Consider the following 13,779-nt stretch of genomic DNA (forward strand, 5'->3'; position numbering starts at 1 on the left):
CTGCAAGCAACTCTTCACAACAAAGTCTCAGCATATCAGTGAAGACATAAGGAAACAAGAATCTCACTCTATAAGAAAAGATTCTGAGAAAAATGTTCCAGGATGGTGAGTGTTGTTTAGTGGATAGAGTGCTGGACTTGGCATCAGGAAGATTTAGATTCAAATCCCGTTTCTAATAGATTCCTGCTATATGAGCACAGGCAACTCATTCAATCTCTCCCTGTCTTTGTCTGTCTATCTCATTTCAACACAAAATAGTTACCTTATGCCCTCTGCCTGTAAGGCAAATGCTGCTAGTGTGTTATGCTGCCAGGGAGAGCCCAGGAAGAATAGCACAGGGAAGGAGTCATAAGAAGATAGGATATTGGCTTGCTGAAAAACAGAGAAGGGAGATTTTCTTCACCATCTTATGTGGTGCTTACAACATTCCATTAGTTAAGAAAGGAAAGGAAAAAGCAGCACAAGAAGAGATAATGATATAATATTCATGAGATGGTCTCATTTTGGGGAAAGAAGGTTGTGGGGAATCAAATAAAGGTCTTGGTGTCACCCTACCACTATTTGGTGAAAGAAGCTTCAAAAAACCAGGAGGTTAGTGCACTGATATACTTTTTTTCCCTTTAAGTTCTGAACACTTTCTAACCTCATCAGAAACAAGGATAACGTACAGTCATACCCTGGCTCTGAAAGATTTTAAGATTCCCAGCTTAAACTCTGAGCACAGGGATCTTTAGAGATTTTTTTTTTTATGGGAAATGGATTCCAAGGTCACAGTTACTCCAAAATAATGTGAACTCATAGGTGTGAATAGATGAATAAAGCCAAATTCTATTTTGTCTTCATGAATATCAAAGTGAGCATGGAGCTACATCTGTAAGACTCACATCAGAATAGAGATGACAGTTAAGATTACAGAGCCAAATATGAAGCTAAGAGTAATTGACTAACTAGGTTAAAAATTTAAAAAATTCTACCTGAAGTCAGGAGCAATCCCATCCTGCTGGCATAATTATAATATAAAATTGAGTTTTAACTATACTAACGTCATAAAGATTTAGGAAACTAGAGAAGATGGAAGGGATGGATGAAAACGGGAATGCTATGAATGGTTTTGAGAATATCTTGCCATCTCTATATTTTTGTGTTCCATCTACACCATTCTTAGAATCTACTGTTTTATAAAAAAATTTCCACCAAATGTTCCAAGCTGTTGAGTATCATGTTTATTCTTTTGTATTCTTTAAGTGCTGTTGTGTCCATTTTTTTTTTGTTTTGGCAGTCGGGGTTAAGTGACTTGCCCAGGGTCACACAGCTAGTAAGTGTGTTGTGTCCATTTTTAAAGACACCAGATCTCTATTTATATCTCTTCCTTTTTATCACCATTCTGAAGGTTCTTAATGCTGGTCCATTATTTTTTCTTGGTGTCTAGTTGTTATCAAGGTATTATTCTTTCCTTGTGAAGATTTTGCCTTTATTGGTTATTCATTGGGTTATTATTATTATTTTGCTTATTCATTTCTTCAGTATTAACTATACTTTGTGAGGTTTTCACCCTAAGGATTTCCTTTCTTTGCCATTTTTTGGGGGGTTTATTGTTCTTTTTTAAAAATTTTTAATTTTTAGGCAATTTGGGTTAAGTGACTTGCCCAGGGTCACACAGCTAGTAAATGTCAAGTGTTTGGTCTGAGGCCGGATTTGAACGTGGGTTGTTCTTTTTAAGAGGCAGCATGGCATAGTGGATAGAAGCTAGGCTTGAGCCAGAAAGATCTTGGTTCAAGTCCCATCTCATACACATTCTAGGTGTGTAACCTTGGGCAAATCACAACCTTTCAGTTCTCTGGGAGGATCTCTAAGGCAAAAAGTAGCAGAGAATATGTTGGCTCGTCCTTGATAGAGGAAGTTCCTCAGTGGTGACTCCCTATGTTAATGAAATCACAGGTCCCCTTCCTATCCCTATTTTCCTTTTTCTTTATTTGGCAATGTGTGACTACTTTAGAGAGATGAAGGGGAGGTGGGCTTAATTATGATCATCTCCTCAATTCTCTTCACATCTTATCCACTCATCCACTCTGGACATTTTGGCATCTGTTCTGTCTGCTGATTCCTCCTCCACTCCTCTTTTACCTTCTTCTCGTTTATAAACCTTGAGACTAGGTCTCTAGGGACCATGACTTTCTTCCTCAGGAGTTAATGCATTTAGTTTTAGAACTCTGCCCTGGGATTGAATGGTCTTGTTTGGTCAATGAAGGAATTTAAACTTGCCTAATCCACTCAATCTTGTTGTTCAGTTGTTTTTTCAGTTGTGTCCAACTCTCTGTGACCCCATTTGGGGTTTTCTTGGCAAAGCTACTGGAGTGGTTTTGCCATTTCTTCTCCAGCTCATTTTACAGAGGAGGAAAGTGAGGCAAACAGGGTTAAATGACTTGCCCAAGATCACACAGGTAGTAAGTGTCTGAGGCCAGATTTGAACTCAGAAAGATGAGTCTTCCTGACTCCAGGCCTAGCACTCTATCCACTATGCCACCTAGATGCCCCACTGTATCTAGCTAGCCCCAGCCTATGTTTCATATCACATCTACCTTGGACATCTTGCTATCTGCCCTGTTGCCACACATGTAACCTATGATCCACCTCCATTTACATTTTTGGCTTTGAGTACAGTAAAAAAAATCAATTCTACTATTGCTTTTAAGAAAGGATGTGGCAATTCCCTGTGATTCCAATATTCATCCCTGTTGAGTCCTGGGACCAAAACTTCCTTTCCTGGCTACCATTTTGTTTTGTGATGTCTTCACCCACTAGAATATAAGTTTCTTGAGGGCAAAAATTGTTTCTCTCTTTCTGATGTATCACCAGTTATTAGGAGAGTGTTTGGAACATAGTAGGCCTTTGATAATTGAATGCCTAAAGTTAAAATTGACAATTTTAATTCACTTATTTTGCTGGAACTTGAGCATAGACCTCCTTAGGGAAGGTATTCCTGGGATTGCTCATCTGTAAAATGGAAAGTTTAGATCAAGGTAAGTCATTAGGAAGATTCTAGAGGAGAATACTTCAAAAGATCTATCATTTTATTGGTGTTCATTCCACTGATGCAGATTGCAACCCTTCTCTATCTTGGTAGTTGGTCTTCATAAATTATGGCAAAGAAACCTAGAAACATTGCTTAGTGTCCAACTCTTTGGTATTTAGCTTTTCTAAGTATAGCTAAGGTGTTCCTTGGATGACAGACATTTCTAGGTCACCGTGGTAGAATGTCAGAGTTTGTTTTCTGTTGTTTTTTGGAAACTTTAGCTCATCTTCACACCACATCTTAGTACTAGAGTAAGACTTTGGTGGAGGAGGTGATAATTCCTTTTGGGTTACTATTTCTGTCAGAGGTAAATGGCCAGAGCTTTTCAGTGGCCATTCCAATGGCCAATTCAAAGGAACTGGAAACTAGGCCTTAGAAAACAGTTGGATTTTCTGCCCTTCCACAGACTTTTTGAAGAAGTCTAATATTTTGTGGGTATTAAAAATATTTTCTAATGCCTCAGTAAAAAAGATCAGAGACAGCAAGCATTTATTACTATGTGCTAGGCATTGTACTAATCACTAAGGTACAAAGATTAGCAGAAAGCAAGACAATCCCTGTCCTCAAGGAGCTTACATTCTAACAGATGAAGACAATGGTAAAAGAGAGCTGAAAAATGGTGGAGGAGGAAAGTACCTGGTAGAGGCAAGGTGGAGAAGTCATCTGAGTACTCTTGGGCTAGGCCTGTTTTGAAGTGACCAGGGCTGATATGAATGCTTTCTCAAATGGAGGAGCTAAGTCTTGAGAAATTGGATATAGAATGGCAAAGACTAGGGGAAAGTACTTTATGGGATGAAGAAGGAAAGATTGGTATGTTATTTTCAGAAAGTAGCGTTTATGGAAGCTAATTTGTCTTCAAAAATCATCAGTATAATTTTATTTCCATATTAAATTTATCTTGTTTTCAGTTTCTAGATTATAGGGAGGGAAAATATATATGTATCACAATTTCTTTAATGAAATGAAAAATTATTTACTTGTGATCACTGTGTAACAATATTTAATGGAATTTGTTTTGTTATCCTGTGTTAGTACATGGGGGACCCATTGGACACCTTGTGTTTTGCAACTCCCTGAGACATTGGGGGACAAAATTATTGTCTTTAAGTATCTGTAGTGTTATCATGAGGAAGAGGTATTAGACTTCTGTTTGTTTCCAGAGAGAACTAGAGGGGTCAATCAACAAGTCAACAAGCATTTACTAAATAAAGCACCCACTATGCTCCAAGCGCTGAGCTTGGTATGGGGGATACAAAGGAAAAATTTAACAGTTCTTTTCTTCAGGGAGAATACATCCTACTGAGTGAAAAAAAAGATGTATACATATAAATACATATCCACAATTTATACAAAATAAATAAAACTAAGACATAAAGTTAAACTTCATTTTAAAAGAAAGAATAAAAAATAATTGGAGGGATATCCATTGCTCATGGTTGGGGCATTCCAATGTAATAAAAAGTGAAGATACTCCCTAAATTGATTTACAAATTTAATGCTAAACTAATCAAATTACCAAGGGATATTTTACAGAGCTAGACAAAATGATAGCAAAAATTATTTGAGAGAACAAAAAGTCTAGTCTCTCAAGGGAAAAATGAAAAAAAAAAGTAGCAATGAAGAGGTAATAATACTTTCAGATCTCAACTTATATTATAAATGAATAATTGTAAAACTTATTTGGCACTCCTTAAAAAATAGAAAAGTAGATCAGTTCAATTGACTAGATAATGAAAAATTAGAAATAATCAAACTCAATAACCAAAGCTTCAGTGAATCATCTTGACAAAGATCTCCCCAATAGGCAAGAACTACTGGGAAGACTGCAAAGGAATTTTTTAGAAAGTAGGTTTAGAATAGTATCTTATGCCACCATGCTACAGTAAGTTCAAAATGGAGATGTGTGACTTGAATATTAAAGGTCACACCATTAAAAAAATTTAAAGAGAAACAAATGATGTACCTTTCATAGCTGTGGTAAGGGGAAGAGTTCTCAGTGAAAGAAGGGATATGAATGATGATGAATGGTAAAACAGATACTCAAATTGAAATTCTTTAGCACTAACAAAATCAATTCGACCAATCTAAGGAAGGGTAACGTGAGTTTCCATAACTAGAGGTGAAGTGGAAGTTACATGACCAACTGTCATAGATTTTGTAGAAGATGCTGCTTCAGGACTAGATTACCTCTTAGGGTACTTTCAACCCCATGACTTTGTGCTTCAGATGATGAGCTCAAAAAACAGTTTCATCATTGAACCAGGAGTCCTAAACCTGGAGGGCAGACTGGGAGTGTATTGTCAAAAGGAATTGAGTGGCTCAAGGTTTGGGACTAGAAGAATATCTGATCAACTTCAGGATGAAATGTCGAAGGCCTGAAAGAGGCCAATAATTCCTTAAGCTACGTCCAGCTGAAATGAATGACTGTACCTCAATTATTCTTCATGCAGTTTATCCCCAGAAATTCCTTCACAGTGTGGCAAAATAATTTGTGAATTTAAATGGCTAACTTAGGATGTTTGTAAGACTAGAGTTTCACAACTCCAACCCCAATTAATGTAATTAACAAGATTTTTAAAGCCCTAATTATCTACATACTATCAGTTATATACTAGGTGTGAAGAATTCCTAGACACCTCTGTTAAATCCATCAAAGGTATAAACAAAGTGGACACATTCTTAATTAATTTGGGAGGGAGGAAGTGCTTCTAAGCATTGGGTGCTTCTAAGCTATCAGATGATGATACACAGTAAATGTATTGGGATTGATTGAAAGAAAAAACACATATCTTTGGGCATATGTATATCATAGAAGAGATTCCAGTAGGAATAAGTCAAGTTTCAGGAACATTTTGAGGAAACAAATCCTTTGGCCTGTAACCAGAGAGGAGAAAGTCAGAGGGTGGGAGAGGGGGTAAGATTGAGTTTCTCTCCTTTATATCTGTTAACCAGGGGATGAGCTTGTGAATTTCAAAGATTGGAAGACTTGGACTTCCCTTTGCATCCCCAGAACAAGAGTGGCTGGTAGCAGCATCTGTGTTGGGAGTAGAGAGATATGCGGAGGACAGACTGAAAACACTAAGAAAATGCACCTTCAGAACTTTACAAAGGGGGAGACACTCAGAGTCCACAAAGAGCTACACCCACTTAAGAGAAACTTCATGAGGACTCCACAAAGGCAGAAGAGAACTGCCGTTAACCAAAAATTGTAAGTTACCCTTTGGCCACATCTGCCATCTGGGTTTCAGCCGGTTCTCCCTGGGGAACTTGTGTGTGGGACTGCATGTTTCGGTTTAGGAGACTATTTTGAATCAGTTGTTTTCACTATATCACATTAATAAATTCCCCTTTCTCAAAGCTAATTAAGTCTAGATAATTGATAATAACAAAGAACCCCAAAACAATCAAGGTTACACCTAATACCCTGAGAAATAGTCACAACTGCCTGCTGGAGACCTCCATTGTGAATATGAGTTGGAGAAGCAACCCAGACGGAGTGCATCATGCTTATGGTATAAAACTGGGAACTGTTTAGAGGCCCAGCCTTTGTGGATAAATCCTCCTATCTTTTGTGATATTGGAAGAAAGTTGCCCAGGTAGGGAAGCAGCTGTTTGGAGATGCTCTGGACCCATTTAATTACTGGCTTTAACTGGACCTCATCTGGCTCTCAGGAGCACCCTACTCCAAATATAGAGGGTTGCAAATGGCAGCTGCCACTTTAATATATATCCTATACTCACTTCTGACAATAAAATTCCAATTTTGTTGACCTCAGAATCCTCATTTCTCTGATACGTGTTCATCAAGATTACTCTCCCTTCCCTAAAAATTCCTGCGTTATTTCGTGGTCTGTGATAAGCTTGTCAGTACATGTCTTCAAACCTGCTGAGCCTAGCCATATTCCAAACTTCCTTTTGATAATCCTATCTCATTAAAAAGGATTATAAAAGCATTCATGTTTATTTATTATGTGTGCATGATGTATGAAGCCATCATCTGCATCACTAAGCTCATCTGTTGATATATTTCCTGACAAATATATATATCTAAAGCCTCTTATGTATTCTGATAATGTCTCCTAGTGCAAAATCATCTATATTTAATGAAAAGTCATTGCTTTTTTTTTTCTTTTCCGTATTGATCATCTGCTCCTTGGTAAAACGTGGACAAATTCAGAAAGACTCATAGTTTCTGTGTGACCTTGGGTGACTTGCCTAACCTCTTTATTACACACATCTATAAAGCAGAGAAACTTGTATGCAGACCTGCTTTCCAACATTAAGATAACTACAATTGTGAAGTACTTTTGCTATCTTATTTCAGGCTCTCTTATTCCACAGATATATATTAATTTTCTTGCAAGTGCATTTATTTTTAGGCCTTCACATGATTAGATTATTATTTTCTAAATTACCATATAGTGTGTGTTAAATGGAACCATGTTACCTGAAAGTGCTAAAGAAGCTGTTGATAGAATCAAAATACACAGGTCCAATATGCAAAAAGTAACATTAATGTGGTTGTTGTTCAGTTGTTTCAGTCATGTCTGACTCTCCATGACCCATTTGGGGTTTTCTCGATAGAGATGCTAGAGTGGTTTTCCATTTCCTTCTCCAGCTCATTTTACAGGTGGGGAAACCAAGGCAACAAGAGTTAATGATTTGCCCAGGGTCTTGTGGCCAGGAAATATTTGAAGCTAGATTTGGATCAGGAAGATGAGTCTTCCTGACTTCAGGCCCAAGAAAGCATCTCGGTGCTGCAGTAGATAGAGCATAGGGCCTTTGCCAAGAAAATCCCAAATGGGGTTGTAAAGAGTCAGACACAATTGAACAACATTAATATATATGTGCAAATATAAAAGATATACCTATGTGTGTATATGTATATATACACACATAATCAATATATTCACACATATTATATGTGTCTATAATATACATATTATCTCATCCTTTTGAAAGAAACCCCTAAATCATTAGTCTATTCACTAACTCTTTCGGGTACCCAGGTTTGTGCTTTGATCACCTGAACGCATTTATCAGAGAGACCAGAGGTACTTAACAATTAATTTTTTATATATAGTGTCATAATTATAGCTTCTTTTGGGTTTCTGGCATCACATGAGACTAAATGTAACAAATATAAAAAGGACACTTTGGGAGATACGGGCAAAAAATTCCAGAAACTAGTCTACTGACAGATTTGGGTTTTTTTGGATGGATTGAGATGGTATATATTAATAAGTGCATAGAATTTTTAATATAATTGATATTCATATTATAACAATTCATTAATCTATAATCATATAAGTGTATTAATCATAGTATATTAATAATGAGACTGTTTTGAGGTGCCTTAATCACTTTCCTAGTAATAAGTGTGAATAGTTACAAAATGGAATGGGCTATCTTAGGAATTTGTATGTGTCCCTTCCCTGGAAGCCTTCATTCAGACCCTCATTGACCACTTGTCAGGGACATGAAATAAAGAGATTCCTATTCATGTAGATGATGTTTTAGGCCCTTTCCAACTCATAATTACAGAACTTTAGAATGAGGAGAGACATTAGAGGTCATTTAGCCCCAAACACACCTAAACAAGAATCCCCTATACGACATATCCCCAAATGATCAGCCAATCTTTATTTGAAAATTTTAATAATGGGAAACTCACTACTTCTCAAAGTATCCTGTTCTAATTTCCTATCTCTCCAACTGTGAGGAAGTTTTCTTTACATGAACTTAAAGTCTTGCTAAAACTCCCAGATCTTCTAAAACAAATGTCTAGTCATGACTTGCCTGTCATGTACTAGTGAAATTTATGTTTTAAAACTAAGGGAACTTTATATTTATCTGTATAAACTTCATCTTGTTAGATTTGATTAAAAGTCCTAGTCTATTGTACTGAATTCTGAGATTCTCTGGCAACCTAATGAATGCTAGAATTCATAACATTTTTGACATGCTTAATATCATCCAGGAAAAAAGAAAACTACTAATAAGGTTCATCCCAAGTACCATCTTCTACACGAAACCTTTCTTGATTCGCCTTTTTTAGTGCCATACCAATGCAGCTACCAAAGTGTTAGTATATAGAGCTAAAAAAAAGTTTATCTGGAGGAGCAAAGTATTAAGAATCTCAAGGAAAATAATGAGAAAAAGAGTGGAAAGTAAAAGAGTCTAACAGTACCAAATCTCAAAGTATGCAATGTGATTACTGCACACTATTGGGGGAGTGAGGTGGCACAATGGATAGAGCACTGGCCCTGGAGTCAGGAGGACCTGAGTTCAAATCCAGTCTCAGACAAATAACATTCATTAGCTGTGTAACTCTGGGTAGGTCACTTAACCCCAGTTGCCTCACCAAAAGGAAAAAAGAGAGAGAGAAGAGAGAGAGAGAGAGAGAGAGAGAGAAGAGAGAGAGAGAGAGAGAGAGAGAGAGAGAGAGATTACTGCACAATAATGATCAAAATTATTTTGTACTGGTTAAAAAATAGAAAGTTCATCAGTGAGACAGGTCCAGAAGCAACCAAACATAGTGTAATATTAAATAGACCCTAAGTCTCCCAACTAGTGGAGAAAAGACTTACCATTTAACAAAAAAAAAAATGGCTTTTAAAACTTGAAAGCAGTATGGCAGAAATCAGGTTTAGATCAATGTCTCACACAATATACCACAATAATTTCCAAATGGACACATGATCTAGATATAAAAGGTCATATCCTAAACAAGAGGAGCAGGGAAGTAGGTATTTTTTGCAGGTATGAACAAAATCAGAATTCTCAACAAAACAAGGGATAGAGAGGATAACAGGAGACAAAATTGGCAATTTTGAGTACGTAAAAATAAGCTTTTGTATAAACAAAACCAATGCAGTTGAAATTAGAAAATAAGCAGTTAACTGGGGAAAATCTTTGCAATGAATTTCTTGGATAAAAGTTTGATATCCAAGATATATAGGAATTAATCAAATATATAAGAATAACAGCCACCCTCCAGGCACTAAATGGTCACAGGATATGAACAGGCAGTTCTCAAAAGATGAAAAGCAAGCTCTCAATAATCATACAAAAATGCTACAGATTATTAATAATTATAGAAATGTAAATTAAAGTGAATATGAGGTTCACATGCCATCATATTGACAATGATAAACAAAAAGGAAAATAACAATTGTTGGAGGGGATGTGGCAGAACAGGCACACTAATGTACTATTAATGTAGCTGTGAATTGGTATAGCATTCTGAAAAGCAATTTGGAGCTAGAGCCCCAAAGTCACTAAACTCTGCATACCCTTTGACCCACCATTATCCTTCTTAGGCACATATCCTAAAGGTATCAAAGAAAGAAGGAAAGAACCCATATGTACAAAAATATTCGTTGTAGCACCTTTTTTTATATCAAAGAATTGGAAAATAAGGGGATGCCTCTTCTCTAAGGGGAATGGTTGAGCAAATTATGGCAGCTGAGAATAATGGACTATTATTGCCCTGTAAAATGATAGAAGTGATAGTTCAGAGAAACCGGTGAAGTCCTGTATGAACCGATCCGGAGTGAAATGAACAAAACCAGGAGCATAGTTTATGTGATGATTACCACATTGTAAAGAAAGACAGAAGAGTTTAAAACTCTGATCAATACAGTAACAAATCCCAACTACACAGCATAGATGATGATGTTTCCCACTTATTGACAGAGAGGTGACAGACCAGAGATGCAGGATGGACATATGTATCTTGGAGATTAGACTTTTTCAGAGAAATTTGAAGCAAAGATTTCCCCCAGTTGTTTTCCTTTTAATCTTAGCTTCATTAGATTTATTTCTACAAAAGTTTAAATTTTACGTAAATAAAACCATTCATTTTATCTTTTGTGATTTTCTTTATCCTTTAATTATTTGCTATATGCCAGACACAAAAAAGGCAAAAACCTTCCCTTTCTTTAAGAAGATCACTCGTATAACAAAGATTAACAATTAGAAAGAGAAAGAAAGTGTAGGTGGATGAGCTCTTTAAGGGACCATATAAAAAGCAAAGTTAGGAGACCCAGAACTGAACACTGGGGAAAACCCATAATTTACCAGAAAAGAGTAAAATGGTAAAAGAGAAAGAAGTTGGAAGGAAAGCTGGAAGCCTTTCTCATTAAGGAAATTAAGGTTAGCAAATTAATCAAGGAGGAGAGAAGAACCTACGATGTCAAAGGCAACAATTGAGAATCATGAAATTTGTTCCTTGGATTTTGTCGGAATTTTGTAGGACTTGTTTTTTGTATAAAAACACTCTGCTGTTACACAGAAATTTGGATGGGCCTTCTTCCACATGGCAGGTCTGCAAATAGATGGCTTTTACAGCTTCCCCTATGTGTTCAGACTAAACAAACATCCCCATTTCTATCAACTTATCCTCTAACAGGATAATCATTCATGCAATATCTATCCCACAGAGTTGTTATGAAGGTCAAATGAGGTAAAATATGTAAAGCTCTATGTAAATGTCAGTTATTATTATCGTCAAGTAATTTAGGGCTACAAGGAACTTTTTATATTTGTAACTTACCTTGGCTGAGAGTGTTATTTTGTGGCTCCATCTCTCTAAAAGGGAGAAAGAGTTGGAGGGATTAAGGAAAAGTGGGAGTTTTAAAAGATGGACTGAGTATAAGAGAGGTTGGGGTAATGTCACTTGGCTAGTAGCACCCGGGGCATCCTTCCCCTCCAGCTGCTTGGATTAGACTCAGAAATCTAGGCCATTTATGTTTTTCAGAAAGAAATCCCCACCCTTTGCCCTTGCAGGTGTGAAAGGGTACAAAGCTGAGCAGCAAACAGATATCACAGGGAACTTTTGGATAAGACATTAATGCCCAGTATCTTTGGCCTCATACCCTGCCACTTGCTCAAGCTGAGCCCACCCACACAGGAGGTAGAGACCAGCTAGAGGTTCTCTGAGGTCTTGATAGAACCTGTAGAGGTTCTACAAAAACCAAAATGCTAAAACCTCATTAGTTCTCTGTTTTACATTTCTGGACTGCTCTATTAATGTTCCTTTAACTAAAGATTCATCTTTCTACTGGATATCCACAATTGATTGAACAAAGAAAACCCTGGAATGCACAAACTGAATCCTGAAACATTATCTCCAGGTCTACACTTCTTGTCATTAGTATGACTGGGGTACCTTGCTTCTACATTATAGAATTTTGTCTTAACTCCATTCATTCATCTACCTAGAACATGCTTTCCTAATGTAATTCCCCCCCTGTGTCCCCCAACCCTCCTCAGCCTTCAATATATGCAGATATTCTGTGTCTGCTTTTAGGAGACCATATAGGAGTTCTGAAGGGCAGGCTCTGGACATGTATTACTTGTTTGCCAAGAGTCTTCTGATTGTCCACTGAGGCATAGGAAACAATAATACAGGGTGCCACATGTGGTAGAAGAAGAAGTACCTTCTGGCTGTTGACCCTCTTTGATGCATTTTTCAGATGATGTATTTTCAGCAAGAGATGAAGAAAGATGGTCCTTCTCTATCCCAGCATAATAACATCAAGGGCCACTGCTCCCCACATGAAGTGAACATTCAGCTGGCTAGAATTATAACAAGACTCCTGGTTACCACTGTCTCTGTTGGGTGGTTCAGGCTCTTGAATGTAGAGGATAAAGTCAACTTCACTTCCCCAAACCTCTGTACCAACAAGCAATCCCAGAAACGAGTAGAGAAGCAGTAGGCACCTTCAACATCATTTAGGTGTTGTATCCCATGGCCTCCCAGATGGCATTATCCTCCTATCATGAAAGAAGCACATCTAATCAGAAGAAAACTACATTTTCCACGAGGCCCTGGGCCCCATGACTTTGGCTTGATTGAACAAAGATAAGACCATTCTTCCAATGGTGCCATGTGGCCAATGTGTGAACGAGGAGAAAAACAGACAACGATGGCAATGTCTAATGTAGGAATGGGAACGACAGCTGTGTAGCTATATCAGCTGTTCCACTTGGTTTTATTCGAGAGGCCCTTTTTTGTCTGTCAACCACATACATAGAAGCCCTGCTTCTACTGCTCGTGGTGGATAGGCAGAAGTACCTCTTTCATTGTATCTTCCACCCAAGCAGTGAATAGGACTGCATCTAGTACCATTAGACCATTAAGGGTGTGGTCTCAAAGAGAGGACATGGTTGTTAGCACATCATATGCAGTACCTGGAATTGGTAGAGAACTTCTGCCTAATACCACTCCTTAAGGATTGGAAGACATTGATGGTCTATAAGCTCTTGGTCAGATAGGAGCAATTAAATCAGGAGGAACCTTGATGGATTCAGCAAAATCCTGGCATTGTCAGCATCAGACAGAGGTAGGAAATGCAAACAAATGCTATAAAAAACCTGATTAGAGAAGCAGGTTGAACCATAGCCCTGGAATTCCCTGTATCTTGACTTCTTAATTTAGTACACACTTCCCTGTCCTGAATCCCTGCCCCAGCAACCAGCCATCCTGTGCTTTCTCAGCTCCTTGGATTTTGGTATTCTGGTACCAACTTTCCATGTACTTTCCTTTGCAATTTGGACCCTGCCTCCTCTGCTCTTCTTGGCAACTACCTTCTCCCCACTTCATTCAGAGATTTACTCAATCACTGGCACATGTTAGCCCATCCTGGAGCGGGGTGCAACAGATAACAATACTTGCAATATCTGCAGGGGCCTTGTGAGGA

The 13,779-nt window shown here is 37.7% G+C and overlaps 1 protein-coding gene and 1 long non-coding RNA gene across 5 annotated transcripts in view; one reads left to right on the forward strand and one right to left on the reverse strand.

Annotated features, from left to right (window-relative positions):
- Window positions 1-13,163, reverse strand: part of LOC110217489 (uncharacterized) — a 32,128-nt gene extending 18,965 nt beyond the window's left edge. The window contains exons 1-2 of one of the 2 annotated variants that reach the window (XR_002327053.2): window positions 12,517-13,163; window positions 11,631-11,665 (exon numbers count right to left, since the gene is read on the reverse strand). This is a non-coding gene — a long non-coding RNA (uncharacterized LOC110217489). Of the gene's footprint in view, window positions 1-11,630; window positions 11,897-12,516 lie in introns of those variants that run through there. The other variant, XR_013482945.1, reaches the window with a different exon arrangement.
- Window positions 13,164-13,215: 52 nt separating this feature from the next.
- TRAT1 (T cell receptor associated transmembrane adaptor 1) overlaps window positions 13,216-13,779 on the forward strand; it is a 71,519-nt gene continuing 70,955 nt past the window's right edge. For 2 of the 3 annotated variants that reach the window (XM_020999901.2, XM_078146691.1), the window contains exon 1: window positions 13,217-13,422. The gene's annotated coding sequence lies outside the window, so the exon portion shown is untranslated. Of the gene's footprint in view, window positions 13,423-13,779 lie in introns of all 3 variants that reach the window. The other variant, XM_078146689.1, reaches the window with a different exon arrangement.

The sequence above is a fragment of the Phascolarctos cinereus genome, unplaced genomic scaffold, assembly GCF_003287225.1.
Source record: "Phascolarctos cinereus isolate Bilbo 61053 unplaced genomic scaffold, phaCin_HiC Scaffold_726;HRSCAF=1367, whole genome shotgun sequence".
Lineage (NCBI taxonomy): Eukaryota > Metazoa > Chordata > Mammalia > Diprotodontia > Phascolarctidae > Phascolarctos > Phascolarctos cinereus.